Here is a 19,654-nt window from a genome sequence, read left to right as displayed (position 1 = left end):
CTTGGAAGACAAAATTATGACAAACCTGTCATCTTTCAGTCTGCATAACTAAAGCAGCTAAAACTGCAACAGTATATATAAATATAATATATATTCATATATTGCAAACAATTCTTTATTGGCATAGTCTGTACAGCCTGCAAAATGTTATGAACTGCTGGTATAAGGCAGGGATTTAACAGATCAGAAATTACTGGGTACTTGTGTATTTGTACAGTCAGCACAGGTGTGCCTTCAAAGGCAGATCAGGTGTGTAGCTACTCAAATCTCAGACCAATCCTGCAGTGACCCCTATCTAAAATAAAATAAAATAAATTTGTACTGATAATTCCCAATTCATTCCTGAATAGCTGCAATGACTAATACATGAATGCATGCTAAAGCTCTCATCTCTCCAACTACTTGGGAAAGGGATATCATAACACACAGGGTTATCTTACACAGACTCTAGCTGTTCTTATTTGTCACTGTTTAATGAAGTTTTAAAGATTCATCCTAAACTGAACTTAGTCTGGCTGAAAAAGAAAAAAAAGGAAAAGTACTGGTTTCACTGCAGTTAAGTTACATTTTCTCTTCTCTGGTAACTGCAAACCACCTGAGTCTCTCCTGAGACCTGCCAGTGTTTAAAGCACTGTGACCCTGGATTGCTCCTCTTCCTGACAGGTATTCAAAGTCATACAGATGTGACCAAGAACTCTTTTTCTTGGCAGGTCTTCCTGCTCAATCAGAACACAGTAAAGAACAACAGCAATGCTAGAATTAAATTCATATTATCTCCCCTTACCAGATACATCGCACATTTCTTGCTTTTAGACACAATGTCCCAAGCTGCACAAGCACCTTTGTAATCACACCACAGCAAGACAGAAGTATTTAATATAACCCTCCACTGACATTCTGGAATTAAGCCTGCATGATATGCATTGTGTCTGTGATCATATATTATTCCCAGAATCCCAATTTAATTCCAGCAAATTACAAAACTTGGAGAGAAGTTAATGAATAAAAACTTAGATTTCTATTATTGATCTATTTCTATTGTTTTGATCCAAAGAATTTAAGGAGGAAAACCTCAGACAAATGCATCATGAGTACAGAGATACAAATGTACACTCTGAAAGCAAAGTTTTGGGAGTTTTTTTATGTTATACAGAATATGATAAAAAAGTTTTCTCACAAAAAGTTTCTTTCACTCAAAATCCTTCGGAAAAAAGTCACTAGTATTTTAAAAGCCAGCAATAAACTCAGTTACCTTAGGTTTGTAATTCAAGCAGAAGGCGGCTAGCATATTCCCTTTTCAAAATGAACAAAAGCCAAACAAACATCCAAGCTCTTAGCTAGAATTATTTTGGTATTGTCCAAGTTAACGACACAGGCTCAGCAAGAACGTGCATAAAGGCCAGTACCATACACATTCAAATAAAGGAGATAGATGCTAATGAGTTGAACCAGCACTTATGCAGGTTAAAGGAGAACTGAATGTATCCCCTTTTTACCCCGTGAACATTAAAAAAGTAACTTGAGCATGTCTGTACAGCTGGGTGCACTCACATGAGAGATCCATTCACTCATCCCAGATGCAAACAAGTTCTGGATTGGAAGCCAAAAAAGCATCTTACTGGCACTTTGTCTGAACTGATACATCAAGTGCAGGGCACATCCTCTGGGAGACAGCCTGGAGCTGACACCACTACACAGCTCTGGAGCCAGAGCTAGTCTGCTTCCTACCACTTACATCTGTCTGTTGAAACAATCTCTCCTTTCCTCTGCAAACTCCACTCTCTCTGTCTCTATACTTCCCGTCCATTCATAGGGAGGGAGAATTGCATTTCACTTCACCCAGAAAGCCACTCAAACATTACAGTCTGAGGCATATTTAAGTGTAAGTGGATCCAAGAAGAAGTGGACTTCAGTTTTAGAGAAATCTACAGCTTACTAAACCCCCAAACTTCTCTATTCCTTGCAATGTACTCCGATTTCTTTCCATTTCCAGACACATGCATTCCCTATTGCTCTTGCCTATACAAAAGGGCAGCCACCACTATGTTATTGACAGGGAGCAGCAGGAGAGCAGGATTCTTCATTTAAAGGCTTGCTCCCAAGCCCAGGATTTTCTTCCTCTTTAGGTAACACACTGAGAGCTCCCTCTCCTGTTGCTAATCTACCTGTGACCACTCCAAGCCTCTCAAAGCTCCACGCAGTTTCTATAATAAAGGGCAAATTTCCTCTCCAGCCTCGCTATCCCAAAAGCCAGCAGGATACTTTCTTTTCTACCAGTGCAGTTTCTTTCTGTAGCCAGAAATCAGACCTCTAACTGCTGCCACTGCTCTAATTTTCCTCTTCTCAGTAATTCCCAGTTGCTGCAGCATCAAGCCCACTGTATTTGAAGGCTGTAAGGTTAATGCTGAAAAAGCCAGCATCAGTGTCTTATCAAGAGCTCAGTCAAGCCTCCCTTTAAACACCAGTGAATTGGTTTAGAAGCAGCATAGTGAAGCCTGGCAATTTCATTTCTAAGCAAAGTTGCCTTTCAAGGCCTTCAGGGCGGAATTTTAATTCACATTAACTAGTGAGCCTGTGAGTTTGAACAAGCTTGAGAACTCCAGAAGAAATCAACCCAATCCAACAACTCCATGATTTCAAATTATATAAAATCTTCCCTCAGAACCCAAGGGGTTCATGGGTCACCCAGACCAGGTTTGTCTGAAACAGGAGCCAACCTCCAAACGTCTGTCAAGAAATTTCAGCTGTGTTTCACATCTGTGGCAGAAATCTGCATGACATGTTTTTCCCTTCTCTCAAAACATAGTTATAGAGCTTTTCTCATCATGATTCAAGAGTCAAGACCTGTCAAACTGCTTCTTTCTGATTTCCAGAGTGATTCTGAAACAAGAACTGCTTCCCAAGCCCTTTGCCACAGGCAGAGGCTAGTTGGAGATTACAGACAGCCTGCATGTTTCAGGACTATCACATCGCACAGCACCCAGGAGCCTCAAAAAAATATTTTCCACTCCTGTCAGCAGTGGCAAAAGGCACCAAAGTACTGCTGGGTGACTACTGCCACTGATGTAGCCCATGTATCCATCCCTGGCAAAGCCACAAATGTGTGCAGAAAGCACTGTTTGAAGACGTGCCAGTTTCCCTCACTCACCAACTCATCTGCTTGTTTTCAAATACAGAGAAGTTCATTTTCCTCTTCAAGAGATCAGTTTGACAGACAAATCTTATTGATCCCAAAGTGTGTTATTTCACTTTGTGACCATCTGCCCTTTTATTTAGAGTGCTGATTAGAATCTGTGCTGATTAGAATCCGGTGCCAATAGAAACGTAAATATTAACTTCCTCAAACCACTTATATCTGAAAACTGAAATAGACAAACACGTTTGTTGATTTATACACTGAGCCACTCGGTTCAAATGCTGGAAACTTTAACTGTACCCAGTACAATGTACACTTGCCATTCCTGACAGTGGTAAATGTGAGATGATTCACAGCTTCACTTTGTAGGACTTGGAGGGGAGAAATATCAATGTAGTGAGTTCGATCTCCAGGAAAGGGAAGATTCTTAAACTTGTGTTACTGAGCAACAGACACGGGCAGTGAAAACATGATGGAAAGAAAACTATTTGAAACACTAGAAGTTATCTGAGAAGACACTACAGCTAAGGAACCCATCCCAGAGACTGATTCTTCACGCTAAGCAGGACAAAATTCTACTTTAATCATTCACTGTAATGAGTAAATTACAGAACTTCAATACAGAAATCCATATGCTACAGTGATATGAAACATACGGAATTGTAATGATGGCATTATAGAATGAAAATTAAAGAAAATGCAAAAATAGGCAGAAGTCAAATAATTTCAAAGAAATGCACACAGGAAAATTGCTGATGAGATAAATTAATCAAAATTGCCCTTTTTCAGTACTTACATTTCAAGGAAAAACTGGGAACGTACAGAATCAAGATTTAAAGATACAGGAGAGCCAAATCTTATCTTTATTATATTGATATCAATTACTCTGATTTTTATATGGATTTCAGATATGATCATTCAAGCCTGTGTAAATCTAAATAAAGTTGCAATTACATTTGTTGTCCACTTGACACCCAGATCATCTTTCAAATTTGCTGCCCCAACAACTTTATCATTTCATCTCTAGCACCTACCATAAACCATCCTTTGGATTATTTCACACTGAACACTGTACCTAGGCCTACTGAAAGAGCTGGGATTAAGTGATAGCTTTACACTGGGGAACTGAGGAGCTCTGCAAAGATACTGAAAGAATTTAAAAGAACACATTAAACTTAAATGAAGCAAGAAGTCATCCAAGAGGAGTTCTGAGGAAACACCGACTGGCTCGGTTGAGCAATCACTTTAAGGCCAAGTAAATAGGCAGATGCATCAGAAATAAGGCAGAGACAATACCTGAGCAAGCCAGGACTTAGGCTTGGGTGACTTTTATCAGCAACAGCAAGAAAAGTGGAATGAATGAAGAAACAGTCGACAACCAAGAAAGGCAAGGACAAGTGTAAAGGCTTTTAACTGGTCATGGACAAGGAGAGGTGAGACAGACAGTGAACTGAAATGCTTATATCCAGCCTCCAGCATGGGTTCTATTCCTTCCTGATTGTTTTCTTAGAACCCTCAAATGAGGACTAGGAATCAGGCCACAATTTGCTGTCCTGGCAGTCCAGTTCAGGATACCCTCTCCTGCTGTAACCCGAGTTCCATCATGACTTGTCATCACCATCATATCCAAATAAGACAAGTTTTCTCATCACATAGTGGCTGTTAATTCAATATCAGCACAGGCTCCCTTTGTCCCCATCTTACCTCTGCAGACCAGACAATATGGAGGAAAAAAAAATGAAGGAGCTAAGGACCAAATACAGTGGATACCTTTAGGTATCTATGCAAACTGTGTAAGTGCATCGCTTTAGCAAGGGTAAAGAATAATTACAAGAGATCACTTGCTAATATCACATCACTTTCTAATTCACATTTTCTCTGGGTGTCAGCTGCACATAAGCCCTTGCTGATTTCACAATCAGGTACTATAGAAACCAGAAGGCACAGACCTAAAAATGACAGTCATATCTGGAAAGTCTATTCTGTGGTATCCTACATAAATTGCTCAGTCTAGCTGCCTGCCTACAAACTACCCTTTTGGTATTCAGGCTGATTTTTTAAGCATTGCAAATTAAAAAAAAAAGTGAATATAATATCTTTGGGCTGAACAACATTTATGGGTTCACGTACCCACCAAACTATGCAGATGTGTATGTTGTAAGACTACCTCCAAGAAGCTGGGCACACCATGTGCCAACTGCCCACAGTCTCCACCTCTAAAAAGCATTTACAGCTACATCTGATGAGGCTGTATACCCAGAACAGCAGCTGTGTTGATTTTCCCATAGGGATGCTTGCTAGAAAATCATGATTTTAATAAAAACACAAAGCCCTGCCTCGACTCCTTTTAATATATCTACAGCAGCAAATAAGACTTAAAAGTCACAGTTACATAAATAGTCACGTGCCGGAATGCCCTTGGTCCCCCATTTTCCCTTCATGATTCCTGTGACCCATAATAGGTAAGCAGCACAGGAAGTCACCATCCTCTTTGAATGGAATTTCTGGCTCGCTCCTTATCAATGGGATGATTATTCAACTCTTGACCTCCTCACAAAATGGTTTAGTAGTGTTGCTGGTGCTTTAACCAAATTTCTCTACTGCAGGCTGACCTAAAGAGAGCAACACAGCTGCAAGAAGGATCTGCCAAAAAGCCACAGCTCTTCTGTTCTGTCCTTCTCCCCTGTGTTTAGGTTATGTGAAAATACTCACACAATTAGACAGGGAAAGAAACCCTAGGTAGGACTCTCTATTTCATCTCCACATCTTCCAGGATAATGATTTTCCTAACTGGAGGGAAGGAGGAGAGGGGAAAAGGAAGGCACAGCTTTTAAAGACAGGGCATACATTCCCTACTTTTATCCCTAACTTAAAGTGACTTTGAAAAAATCAACATACAAGAAAACCTCAGAACATTCACCTAACAATTTCTCTAGTACTGCTTTTTTGAAAAAGGCATCAGAGCCAAAAAAGATTAGAGAATGTTAATTATTTTTCAGTAACTAGAACTCTTCAAGATGCTTTGCCTATACACACAAACAACTGAATGTGCCCAAATATTACATCCTCATGTTTGCAAACTGCTGGACAGCCACAGATTATCAAAATGCATGTACAACACCTCAGTTTCATCTCAAAGGCAGAATCTGGGTGCGATAGACTCTGCCAAGGAAAAAGGGAATCAGGACAGATTACTGAAAAATCTTCTCGCAGACAACATACAACTGCCTTTATTTCCTGTCCCTCAAAGGAAAGGAAGTTGTGGTAGATGGGAAACAGAGGCCTTCTACTTTCAGCCACAAGTCCCAGAATAAATGTGCCAAACAGGTTTCATTAGCTGCCAAAAAAATCCATCTTTTACTAGCGAGCATCCATGGAAGGGGACAGAAATGTGGTTTCTCCTGAGGACAGAGCTGTCACTACTTGAAGGTTCTCAGGGCTGGTTGACAGACAACAAGATATGACCTAACAAAGACAAGTCCGTTCTCCCCCAAAAGCAACTTCAAAAGAGAACTCCTAGAATGATGGATGTTTGATATCTTGCTCCCAAGAAAGGTTAGCTATGCTTCTGTTCTAGACAGGAGCTTATAGTTAGTAGCTGTGGGATTAGTGTTTGAGGAGGGTTGCTTCCACTGGTATTTTAAGCTACAAAAGAACAAGCATCACCTTACAGTGCAGTGAGGTGATGAAAGCTCGAGACCAACAGAAATGGTGGTCCTGTACCCTCCTGAACATGAGGAAGAACTTCTTAACTGTGCAGTGACCACACATTAGAAAAGATTGACCAGAGAAGGTGTGGAGTCTCCCCTGCTGGAGATATTCCAGACCTGTCTGGACACTGACCTGTGCTGTGTGCTCTGGGATGACTCTGCTTGAGCAGGACCAGATGATCCACCATGGTCCCCTCCAACCTCACCCATTTTGTGGTTCTGTGATCAACATACAGAACAACTACAGAGAAAGTATACAAAGACAGTAGATTTTTATGATGGAGGTTTTCAGAAGAAACAAATATTTCTGAGGTCAGCTTATGCTGCAAAGGCTGCCTAGTAGCCCCAAGACAGGTTCATAAAACACAGGAAGTGTCAGTAAAACAATGGAGAATCATGTTCCTTGCAAAAGCTATTTTATGTTACCAATGTTCTTGCAACAGTTTTATGGAGGCTGAGCAAAATACCACAGCCAGAGTTACTGAAAGTTTCTTCCACAGGCCCTTACAAGCATCTTATAATAACCTGTAGCTGAGGCTGGGCACACGTTTCATAAAGCACAAGATACTGATCAGACTGACTTATACACTACAGGAATATGGCCAACTGAATACCTAGAGTCAGTACCTTAACATATCAAATGAATGCACCTCTTCCTGATGTAAACAGAGATGATGATCAACCATTTTCTATAGAACCAAACAGTTTTCAGGCAGCAACTTCTGAGCCAGATTAAAGTCCCTTATCAGGAATTTCAGGCTTCCCTGTGTCTTTTGAAACCAGCTATGATATCAGTTTTTGACTCTGATAGATTATTATAAAGTTGAGGAAAAACTGTATGTGAAGGAGTTATTCCACTGTTATTCCCACAGCTTTGCTGGAAATGGGAAACAGTATTAACAGTCTGTGGTGCTTTAAATGGTTCTTGTGCAAGTCTATCCAGAGAGATTCCCTGCACCTGGAATGGCAGTGTATCCTTGACATCAGTGAACATTCTCCACCTACATATAAAGTTCAGCAGAGCAATTAAAACATCTACCTGCTGTTAGTTATAAAGAAGGTTAAAAACTCCTTAAAATCGTTTCCAGTTAGCCAAAAATTATTTTGATTGCTCCTTTATTTTGGTCTAGATAGATATCTAACTCAATAGGCTGCTGGAGTGAGAAAATATCAACTACCAAATGATAATAGGGATGCTGACACCTCAAAAATAAGAAGAGCTAAAGATTATTCTTAAGACTTCTTATCCTTAGCATATAGAGACAAGATCTATCATGTCAGCCTACCTCATAAAGGAGGGAAAATATTCCAAAACTTCATAACATGGATCTTCAATGAAAATGAAACCCCAAACAATTCTAGCGAAGAATTTGCAAAAGCTGGCTACAACCAGAAAAGTCCCTAAAGGAGGAATTTTAGTTTCCATCCTAGATCAAATTATTGTGGGAGAATCATATGAATGCCAAATATTCAATATAGTAATCCATAATATTTTAAAGCCATCCTTCAATAACTTCTAACTCTATGAAGGTTTTATATCTTTTGGCAGGTCATTAATGAATTTTTCTTTTAGAAGGTGCTTGTGGAACACTGAACTGGTGTCTCTACTAGGAAATTCTAAGCAGAAACACAAAACTACCTTATCTTAAACATAGCCTAGCTGCAAAGCAGAGGCTCAGTTACTCATTTCCAAATGGCTACGTGCTTTCTGGTAGTTCAGTTCTCGGTCACAGAAGCCTCCATACCAAAACTGAAGTAATTACAACTGCTACAATTTTTTAGGTCACATTTAGTATCCTCTAGGTGCCAAAAACCCAACCAACCAAACAAAACCCCCACTGAAAATAAACAAACAAACAAACACAAACTCAAAAATAACTACAGGAAAGCTTTGCTTTCTAATCTTCATTTAATCTGGTAACAAATAGAACTGGAGGTCTGCTATATTTTGCATACCTGTGTTCTCTGGTCTTGAGCTACATCTGTAAACTGCCTGCTCTTACTGAGTGCCTTCATCAGCCAACAATTCATCTTAATTAAGGGCTGCCCCTGACCTGCCACCTCCCCAGAACTGGCTGCAGTGATAGCTGTCTCAACTCTTTGCTGTGCCAAAATGCACCTTCATTGCCTGAAATGCACTGCAAACCTCAGCAGTCACAACCCCAACAGTAAAAAAAAAAGGAGGCACAGGAATTCTCAAATATTCCTCACAACTTACAGCAGCCAAGAACAAAGTGATCTATTTGTGCTACAGATTATTGCACTGCTGATTAACCCTCAATAGCAGTGACTCATTTTAGTGTGGCTTGTCAGTCTAAAACTGACAGGGTCACCACAGCAGCATGATTTTAGTCACCCTTACAGGTGGAAAGGAAGCAGAGGAGAACTTGCAAGCATCAGTGCAGCTGGCAAAAGAAGTAAGAAAAGTGTTCGAACATATCACTTTGTTACATACAAGCAATTTGCAATGAAAATAAATAATACCCTGATCACAACTTCAATTCAGCATTATGGCCTAGGAACGGCCATGAGTTAAAAAAGTTCTCACATAACCTGAAAGACTAAAATTAATCTAAAATTTCCACAAAAAAGCTGTAAATCACCTATGTTCTGAGCTGTGCTATGCATAGCAATTCCCAACTTTCCTAGGAGACAAGCCATTGACCAAAAGGCTAATTGAGGCACCAAAACCAAGCTGGCTGATTACCTGCTCCTTCACCCATTCATCCCAAGGAGTCTCCCTCATGTGTTGTACACACCATATAGGATCGTGCCCTTAAGCAATCCAGAGTAAATTTACCATAGCCACCATGATGTATCAGAAAAATTGTCTGCTAAGGTTGATAAATCAGTCAATTACCTGCTTCCTTGACTTTTAGTCTTGTGTAAATGTTTTCAACGTGACATTAGCAATACCTATAAGAAGATGACCCGCACATTGCCAAAACCAACTATTTAAATTACCAGCAAATCCTTAATTACTATAAACAAGATTACAACAGGCTTGTTTAAAAAAGGTTTCTAAATACTAAAGTGATAGCTCCAGAAAATAATCTCCCTTGCTGCCATTATTTGAGGCTGCTGGTTCCACATTGGAACTTCCAACTCTGGCTCTGTGTGGGACCCTCAGAGCAACCTCAGCCCAACTGAACCCCACAGCAAGAGCAGCTGCTGTCTCTCCATCACTGCTCCTTGCCTGGCTGAGCACAAACACAGAGCAGGAGGTTCCCAGTCTCCTCAACTCCTCCTATGAGGTCTAAACCACCTTTCTCCCCAAGCCATGCACTCCCCCCATATCTATAAAATAGGGAGAAGTCTTTAACATACAGAGGAAGGTAAAGACAAGCAAATACTACTGAAGCACTGCAATTACTGATTTCATCTTCAAGGCAGAGCTGCTTCAGTGCCCCTGGTGGGTATCTAAAGAACTGTCCAATTCTCACAGGTGGCACAAGAGCTTCAAAAATCTACAGGCCATGGTCCTTGCCAGTGAGCTAATTCGGGCTAAAACTGGAATATTAAACCTATGGCAAGGTAGATGCACCTGATCTGAGGTAAAATTTCCCTTTCCATACCTCCTCTCTCACTGGCAATAGCAAGAGATTCCCAGAACAGGAGAATGAAAAATAGCTAATGCACAGATACTGAAACCAAAAGAACAACTATATGTATCATTCTTCTTCCTCTACCCACAGAAGTTATCAAACACAATGAACTGTGCAATAGAACTGGTTTCCCGTATCTCTTCAAATCTTGAAACTGAGAGGTGACAAACTGTGACCAGGGTTTGTACAGGGACTGACTGATGTAAGCCTAGCACAGCTCTGAGACTTGAGGAAAACTCTGTTAGAAGTTTTCAGCAGCACTCCAAAACACACAGCAGCATCCAGAACACATCTAGTCATTTAAAGGAGCATGTTTTCCAACTTTTCCCCACTGACCTCTGCTCCAAAGAGGGACAACTGCTCTATAGGTGCATGATCTCAATGACTTACCTCAGCTTCCTCAAGAAACTACTAAGTGTGTCTTTCCTACAGGACCTAACTAGAAAACAGGCCCCTTTTTAGTTGGAAACTATTTTTTTTTTTTTATTTTTGGTCATATGTGCCTAGGACAGCAGGCTAACTCCCTGGCTTGTACTCCTATGTATTGTACATAACCAAGAAAGATGGAAGAAACAGAATTTCCTTGTCTCTCATGCACAAGGTAATCTTTCAGACCACTTTCTTATGTCTTACTGCTACCACAGAAAATAGAAATTCAGGAGCCATCCAGCTGAAAGAGTAATCAGAAGTCCTACAGAAGAACATGGTATTTCTGATCTGCCTTCTCCATAACTACTGTCTCTAATTTCCTAAGCCAGGCCAAAAATGTCAGGGATGATACGAATGGCAACCTTTACTTTTCCTCTCCTCTCTAGTGCTTAAAGGCATGTAGTATCTTCTCTTGAACCAGCTCCAAATAACTTCTCTTTCTATTAACTTCTGAAACCACCAATAGCACTCAGGGTGTGACACTGATAAAGTACTGCTATTGCCAAAATGAAAAATGGCTATTTCTTTCTCTACTTTCCCACCTTTTCCTGACCAATCTTCTTCAGCTGGCATAGAAAGCTTATCATAAATACTGACTAGCAAAGGGTGAAAAAGAGAAGAATTATCAGTGATAAAAGCAGTAATAACACAAGTGTTTTTGGAGAAAGAGAAAAATAAGAAAAATAGATTTCATTGGTGTATTATTACTATACAAGGATTAAAGCTGAAAAAAGCCATGTGTGAAGCTCTGCCAATAGGTGTGAAGATTCTCTAAAGAAAACTTCCTGTTGTGAGCCACAAGGAAAAAACAAGCACTCAAAAAGAGAGATCTAATGTCTGTATACTATCTTGCTGAGCCTCCAAACATCCCCACAACCATCATATGCCCCAACAGCTCTGTCATTGCAATCTAGAACTCTTGGATCCAAAACTGTTTAAGGAACACAGTTACAGCTTACAGAACTAGTAAAGCAGCAAGAGAAAAAAAATCTTGCTTGCTGAAGGGAGGTTTTCATCTCCCAGGCACAAGGTTAACCCAGGTAGCTTCTGGGGAAGGCAGAAGAACATATCCTCTCTATCTGTCTCTTTATTGCTGCAGGTATCTGGCTGGCTGCCCTTCATAGGAAGGACATACCGGAGTTTGAAAAACCATCAAAGTACTGCTTGTGTTTGCCTACCTTGATGAGATGATGTGCTGTTGTACATCCTGACCTATGCCTACTTTGACTTTTTTGGTTAGGTCTTTATTTCCTTCTCTGAACATGAATAAGACATCTCAATTTCCCAACAATCCCTGTGGCATCCTGGCAAAAGCAGTTCATTCCACTCAATTCAGAGGAATATTTACCACTTCACATTCAATAATCCCAACACTTCTGTCTGATTTACGTGCAGGGCCAGGTTCTCCCCTGTGAGATATGTGGGTATTTGGCAAACGAGGAACACAGCACAAGCTCTGATTGTCCCTTGTGTTTTCTAACCTCAACCCGGAGATCAGCTTAGTAGCAGCAGCTGGAAATGACTCTTAACTAGCAGCAAGTAGATCAGAATGCATTCCAGCTGTAGTTTCATCTCTAACCCTTCCCATCTCTGATTCACAGCCTATTCCAAGCTGCAGTGATATGAAGATGTATGAAATAATAGGATTATTCCCCTCCTAGAAGCATCCTCATGCAATAAGAATCCCCATCTGGGGACCAAGGCAACTTCCGTAACATTTGCATCACCCTAGCACTACAAGAGAAATCAGAGGAAGGCTGCAAAGATGGCCTATTCCTGATAATAAACATTAAGTTCAATTTTAAAAATAATGTTAAGATGACTGAAGTCATCTTTAATTATTCTAAATAGTGAAGTCAGAAAGGCAGCAACAACAAATATTGTGAGCTTTCTTTCCCTTTTACTAATATACAGAAAGAGAAAAACCCACATTAAACCCTCAAAACATTGACTCTTAGAAAAGGACTTTTAAAAAACATGAAATTGTTGCTTTAGAACACATTCATTAAAGATGTTCAAGGGATCAATAAAGTAAAAGAAACAACAAAGTCAGCTAGAAATCCCTGTCATCTTAATATGCAGGTGGCAATAAACAGAACATGGGAAGCCTCAGATCAAGGTGCTACAGTGCCTGTAATTACTCCTACTGTGCTCACAACCCCTATCAAGGGGTCACAAAGCAAAGGGAGGAGCTCACAAACTGTGCAGATGGCAATATTCAACCACAGCAGGTGACAGCTACCAGAGTACCTGCTTTAACAAAAAATCCCTTTTCATTTTAACTAGTTGCTGTTTATTTTTGCTATAAGCAAGTTCTCCTGCTCAATTTCTGGTAAATAATGGGCTTCTCATTTCCCATTTTACCCTGCCCCATTACTCACCTGAGGTGTTTTGTTCTCATTAGCCTTCCAACAGGTTCAGAAACAAAAACTTTAGATTTCAGATACTGAAATTATTCCCTCCTGTACATGTCACAGGAATCTAGTTGCCTATAATTTAATATTTTCCTCTCTCCCAAAGTCAGATTAAAACATGGCAAATCATATTCCTTGAGTTTCTAATTCCTCCCACAAGGATGATATTATGGTAACGTATCTAAGAGAAGTTTCAAGAAGTGTTTGTTTTGTCGTGCTGTGTTTGCTACCAAAGACAGCTGCTTTCTCTGTCCCTGAGAGGATTGCTTGGGTTAACAAGCAAAGCCAAATAAGTGAGGATTAGGAAGCTACTCATAGTGGTAGGAGAGCACACAGCAGCAGACCACGTGGAATAGGCACTGCTCACTCCCAGACACATGGTCCTATGCACTATACCTCAGCTTTCAACCTTCATTCAGAGGACACATAATTAATGTGCAAGCACTCAATTAGAAGTGGACATCCCTCAAACCTTATCTTATTTTGAAGGAACTTAGGATTCTATGGCAAGCTCCCAGCATAAGAAACTGCTGCTATGGCTACTTAGGGCACAGACACAGCAGAAATGACAGCAACCTGCTTTGACACTGCCTAAAAATCCACCTAAAATTTTGATAAAGAGCAACAACTAGAATTGAAGAGGAAGTTTCACCCCCATGTCCAATCCCTTCCTGGCTTTTTCTGCTGAACAACCAAACAGGTGTGACAGTGGTAGTGGAATTTGATTTTATTTTTCCAAAGCACATTTCTTGGCTGCGAACTCTGTGGGCTTCACCAACAACTTTTACACTGGCCAGTAAAAGCCTTCAAAGACAACAACCCTGATTCTCCTGGGAGCGTGTCCATGCTAAATAATAGCAGTGCTATGTGGCGATATCTGAGCCAGCTGGAGTATACCCACAAGTAGTAGAGCTGAATTAACCTGGGCACACTGCTGTGATAACAGCCTCCTGTACACAAGGCAGCCTATTTAGAGCTTGCTTTGTTATCTCAGCATGGCACAGCACTGTGCAGGAAGACAATATAAACAATTATGATGAAGCCTATTTAGGTCTTACGGGCAATATTCAAGTACCTCAAGGTGGGCAGAAGAGCTCCCTTCTGAGTTATTCACTGTGCAAAGAACTCCCTTTGGCAACGCAGAATTGACAAAAGGATTATGTCAGCCTTTCCTTTCCAGAACGAGGAGCAAGGTGAGAGCCTGGGGGCAGCAGAAATTGGAGAAGCTCTAGGCTGTTATGCTTTGGTGCCTGAGAAGGGCTCCTCGTGGGCTCGAAGTCACAAAAACAGAGGTAGGTAAGAGGAAGTTCTGATCCAAACATATAAAGAAATAGGTCCTCAGTCATTAGTTGCCAGATCTAGATTTGGCACAGTGGCTTATAAAGGGAGAGACTCTGGCTGTGCTTCAGGAAAGCACGCAAACACAACTACACCACCAGCTGCTGTCTAAATACACTTGTCTGCCACTCTCTCTGTTCCTTACTTTGCACTCTGGATAATGATCATCTAGTTGAGGAAGATCTGTTCATATTTTAATTTTTGAGATGAGTAATTATTTGTCCTACTACACAAATCAAAGTGAAGTTTAGAAGCCTGCAAAGAATTTGTGTTCATTAAAGTCACACATGAAGATTATTCATTAAGCTAAATACACACCTAGTAAAACCAGCAGTTCTTTTAATGTGTTTTTCTAAAAATTACTTGCCCTGATACAAAATCTAACAGGCGCCAAGTTCAGGACATGTCCAAAACATTTGTTCAAAATAAGAAGTTGTAATTTTAAAGCAAGCTGGTGCTAAATCTTTTCCCTCTCAGAAACTTTCAGATAAAACTTGAGACCATGCAGGAAAGAATTCTTTGCGCCTGCATAGAAAGCCTTGCAACAGGGGAAAACCTCATCCAAGCTGCAAACCCCAGATGAGGGCCAGTAGAGCTACAAACCCTTCTTGAGGAAGGGAACCCTTAGAGTAGGGCCATGCAGAATTCAAAGGGATGATGACAGTAGCTTGGCTTTGAATTGCTTCAAAAATGTTATTTCTACCCTAGTGAGAGCATCCCAAACAAAAGAAACAAAACAGTGCAGATGTTTGGAACCTAATTTCATCTGCTGGAACTGCTGATTATACCAGTAATTACAAGACCACCACCACTTGGTAATCCTTTAATTTTTAACGGGATTTATTCTAAACTCAGTCTTGCATGCAACCTTCTCTCTCCTGGTCTGCTGTGCTACCAGCACTACTCACTCTTTCCCCTCTGCTCTCAATCCTGTTGTCTAACTACCGAAAAGAATGAGAGAAAGGGCTATTTATGCAGCCCAGTTTTTCTCTCTTTATTGAATGTTTCTCAGAAAAAAACCCCAAACATGACTTTTGTGTCATTTCAAATTACCCGAACTCAGACTCTGGGAGAACTCTTAACTTGCAAAATGGAACAGCCTTATCTTAGTGTTAGGCTTAACTTGGAACTCTAATACTCAGTATAATTACACCACAAACAAGGAAATTCCTTGAAAGACAGGAGAAATTTCAAGGACTAGAGCTAGCTCCAAAGCTGTCTGGTTTAGACAGGACATTCAAAATATTTGGTGTCTAGACCAAGAAGGATACTAAGCAAGGAAAAGAGAAATTGTCTTTGGGAGCATAACATTACTACAAAGGTGACTAAGTCTGGAAAAAAAAAAAAGAAAACCTGAAAGACAAGCTTTCAAGTGAGCTTATGGATACAAATTGCTGAATCCTTCACTGCAGTAGCCAGAACACAGTATGTAAGTGCAGCATTGATGCTGTCTGTACTCTATAGCATGAAGTATGGGTCTGAGTCTTATTATTTAACTACATTTTAAAAAGAAAATCCCTGGAGAAAGGGATACTATCCACCTTTTTGAAGGTTTATTTTTTTCCTTTAGCACAATATAATTTATTATTCTTCATGCTCATATCAATACATAGCATGTATTGCTCACAGAAAACACTTAAGGTAGAACAAAAAAAAAATTTACTTTGGGGGGGCAAAAAGAGAGAGGAAGAAAACTCCCCCATCCCCATGAAAACTGGATTCTGTTACATACTGCTGGCTACTGTGCAGTCCAGGTATTTTGCATATTATTATTTCTTAAAGGCACATGGTACTTTAGCCGCCAAACATCCTGGAGGGATTTGTATGCATAAACCCAAATGATATAAATTGTGTACCATGAATAGCAAAGTAGGCAACAAAAAACTAGGAAAAAACCCCAAAATGTTATTTAGAAGATATACTTTTAAAGGACTCCAGTCATGCTTGAAAACACTGCAATAGTAAAAAGAGTCCAGACACAATCCATATCAGCTCTCTCTAACAATCTAAACTCATGTCTATATTATGATTTCTTTGCAATGTGAAAGGGGAAAGAAGTCCTCTATACAGTGCTTCATGACAAATCACATGCCTTGTGAAGCTTCATGTTAGAAACCCTTTTAACTTCCAAAAAGTCCTCTTTTGTAGGTCATGCTCTCATTATCTTGCTCTGGGATCTGGTCTGATTAAATTATAGGAAATTACTAATACTTCACTTTGAACAGCCAGCTCCTCCTGGCTCCTCTTCTTCCTTCTTTTTTTTTTTTAAACTTACTTCCTCCTACTCCTGCCTTCTTACATATGAAAAAGACAACAATCACTCTGCTACAAAGATTAAGTCATGCTCATTTTTCATCCATTTTAAAAGTAAAGAAGCATTCTGTCTGCATGCTCTTACATTTCCCATTCCACTGCTCTCCCTGCCGGTTGTCCTGTTTGGTCAACTATAAATTTTGCAGTTTTGTTCTAAACCTTTGGCACCCCTACCCTCTCTAAAATCTCACTCATAATATCCTAAAGACTTAATTAGCTAAACGAACACAACACTGACTCTTTGGTAGCACAATCTATACTCCAGTGTGATTTATCCATATTTTGTACCATCAGACAACGCTAAGACATAGCCTACCATTGATGTGCTTGAGACATTTATCACTGAATGATCCTGTAAAAGTGACTTAGTTTGCATAACCAAAAAAAAAGAAAGAAAAGGAAAAAAAACAAAAAACAACAAACAAACAAACAAAAACCCCAAAAGCATACAAATTTAAAGAGCCAGACTTTACATGTCAGAAAGTGTCCCCATAAAGGCAGAAGGTATTTTTGAAGTCTGTGAAGACCCCACTAGCACAAGTGGGACAAAATGAAAGAAGTGTTTTCAGATGGAATGACGGGGCTGTTACTCAATCCACCAAAAGGCTGCTTAATTGAGAAGTCCATTACAGCACCACCAGGACAACCGTAATGAGAGCATTGAAGTTATTAACCTCATCATACCAAGAATAATAATTTTCCCTGTGTGGATCCTCTTGTGGACTATGTGCTATATCAAGATCCCTGCAGTGGTAAGAGGTCAAAAATAGTAAACATGTTAGAAGAATAAATAAAACATGCTAGAAGAATAAATAAAAGCTTCTCCTTATACATGCAATGTGTGCTACTAAAGTAATAAACTCATCTCAAAGAGAAAGATTCCTGTTCCTGGCAAAAATGTTTTGTCTTGGAGGCAACTCTTAAATACCAAATAGCAGCAAAAGCACACCTGACATTGGGAAGTCTTTTGAAAAACCCAATGCATCCTCTCTTGCTATCAGAAAGGATCAGATGAAGCAAGCTGCAGAAATAGAAATGAAGGAAGCTCTAAATCACTGTTAATTTACTTGTTTGACAGCATTTTTTTCTTCTGATGATATAATCGAGCAATAAAGACACAATATAATAAAAACCTTCACAGAGTTCAAGTGTTTTTTTACTGTCAAGAAACAGTGACAGCTGAAGACTTAAACACAGTATCTGGAACATCCAACACTGTACCTGACTGTGAAAGGAAGAAAAGTTACATCCACTCATAGTCAGATATCCAGCTTTTGATATGGAAACTAATATTGTATCAATTCTGCATCTCCTCCTTTAACAAAACAAACGCAACAGAAACCGCCACTGCAGTTTGTCCTGCATTGAAAACATTCCTCAGGAACTAGCAGCAGTTCAAACTTCTCAATGTAGCATTTAATTCTGCCTGAGAGTCTGTAATAAATGCAAGCTTTGAATAAATGGAATTGTGGCATTCATTCGCAAATTGCACTGCTGACAAACCTCCGAGACAGAACCAAACCCCAAGGAGTATCGATTGCTGCACTTAAGGCGATGTAGTGCTCTAGATCTTAAACATTTGCTCGAGTGCCTGAAGACTTCCCAAAACTTTTACTTTTCAGGCTGAGCTCTTCCGAGTCACATCGAGCAATTCAGAGGTAGCAGACTTTCAGGAATCCTCAGTAAAGAAAACAACAGCCCGAGGTAGACTGGAAAGCAAGGCAACAAGAAGAAAGACAGGGTTGTGTTTACACATATATATTTTAAAGATTCTTATGCTGAGTAAATGGGAAACAAACATCTAACTGCTAGAGTAGCTGAAAGGGAAAAAAAACAAACCTCCTAACACATACACACAGAAAAAAGCAAAATTCCTTAAAACATTCCAGTGGAAATGAATTGACTTGTCCAAGTTAGCCATATCCAAATGTAATATATACACAAATGTACAGGAGAAAAATTTAAGTTATAGACTTATAGCCATTGTAAACCAAGTCCACACTGCTACAGTATTTCATTTGGGTATGAATGAGCCTCTGTCTATCCAGGAACTTCTAAAATCCTTTCCTCATTCATTTATACCCTAAATTAAGAAGGATGCACTTCCTTTTGTGTTTCAGAGAATGTGATTGAAGACATTCTGCTGGCATCTATCACTAAACAGTTCCCCGAACCTGACTTCTTTGGACACAAAACCTCCACTTTACAATACATGTATGTGCTGAAGTCTCAGAGGGCCCATCCATCTGACTGAACCCTGAGGTTCATCCTGCTCTGAGCAGGAGGCTAGGCCACATGACCTGCAAAGGACCCTTCCAAAGTAAATTATGTTGTAAACAACTCCAGTGACTGAAAGTTCAACCTTAACTCTGTCATTTTAAGCAGATGCCACCCAAACACACTATTTTTTCATCTAATAATATCAATCCTTCTCTTCCTTCAAACACTGCTCCCTTGGAACTGAATTAAACTCTTGCAGCAGCCTGGGACATCTCCAGCAAAGTCTTGTACAGAAAACTTCACCATTGCATGTTTTTTGGCAGTGCGGTCTTCTCAAGGGAAACTACCAGCAAATGTAGGTGAGTCCAGTGGAGTCGGTGGGCAGAAGTATAAAATCAGGGTGCTAGTCAGCAGTGACAACAATCCTCAGATGCCCTGCAGGGTACCTAACAATTTATGAGGAATTAATTAAGGCCTAGAAACCCTGAG

At 40.0% G+C, this 19,654-nt stretch overlaps 1 protein-coding gene across 2 annotated transcripts in view; it reads right to left on the bottom strand.

Moving 5' to 3' along the window:
• The window catches only part of ZNF827 (zinc finger protein 827), a 96,999-nt gene that overhangs the window by 72,846 nt on the left and 4,499 nt on the right, over positions 1-19,654 (bottom strand). The gene's annotated exons all lie outside the window — the stretch shown is intronic.

The sequence above is a fragment of the Zosterops lateralis genome, assembly GCF_965231275.1.
Source record: "Zosterops lateralis genome assembly, chromosome: 5".
Classification (NCBI taxonomy): Eukaryota; Metazoa; Chordata; class Aves; order Passeriformes; family Zosteropidae; genus Zosterops; species Zosterops lateralis.
The sequence above is the reverse complement of the archived record's forward strand: the minus strand, read 5'-3'. Positions and strand labels throughout refer to the sequence as shown.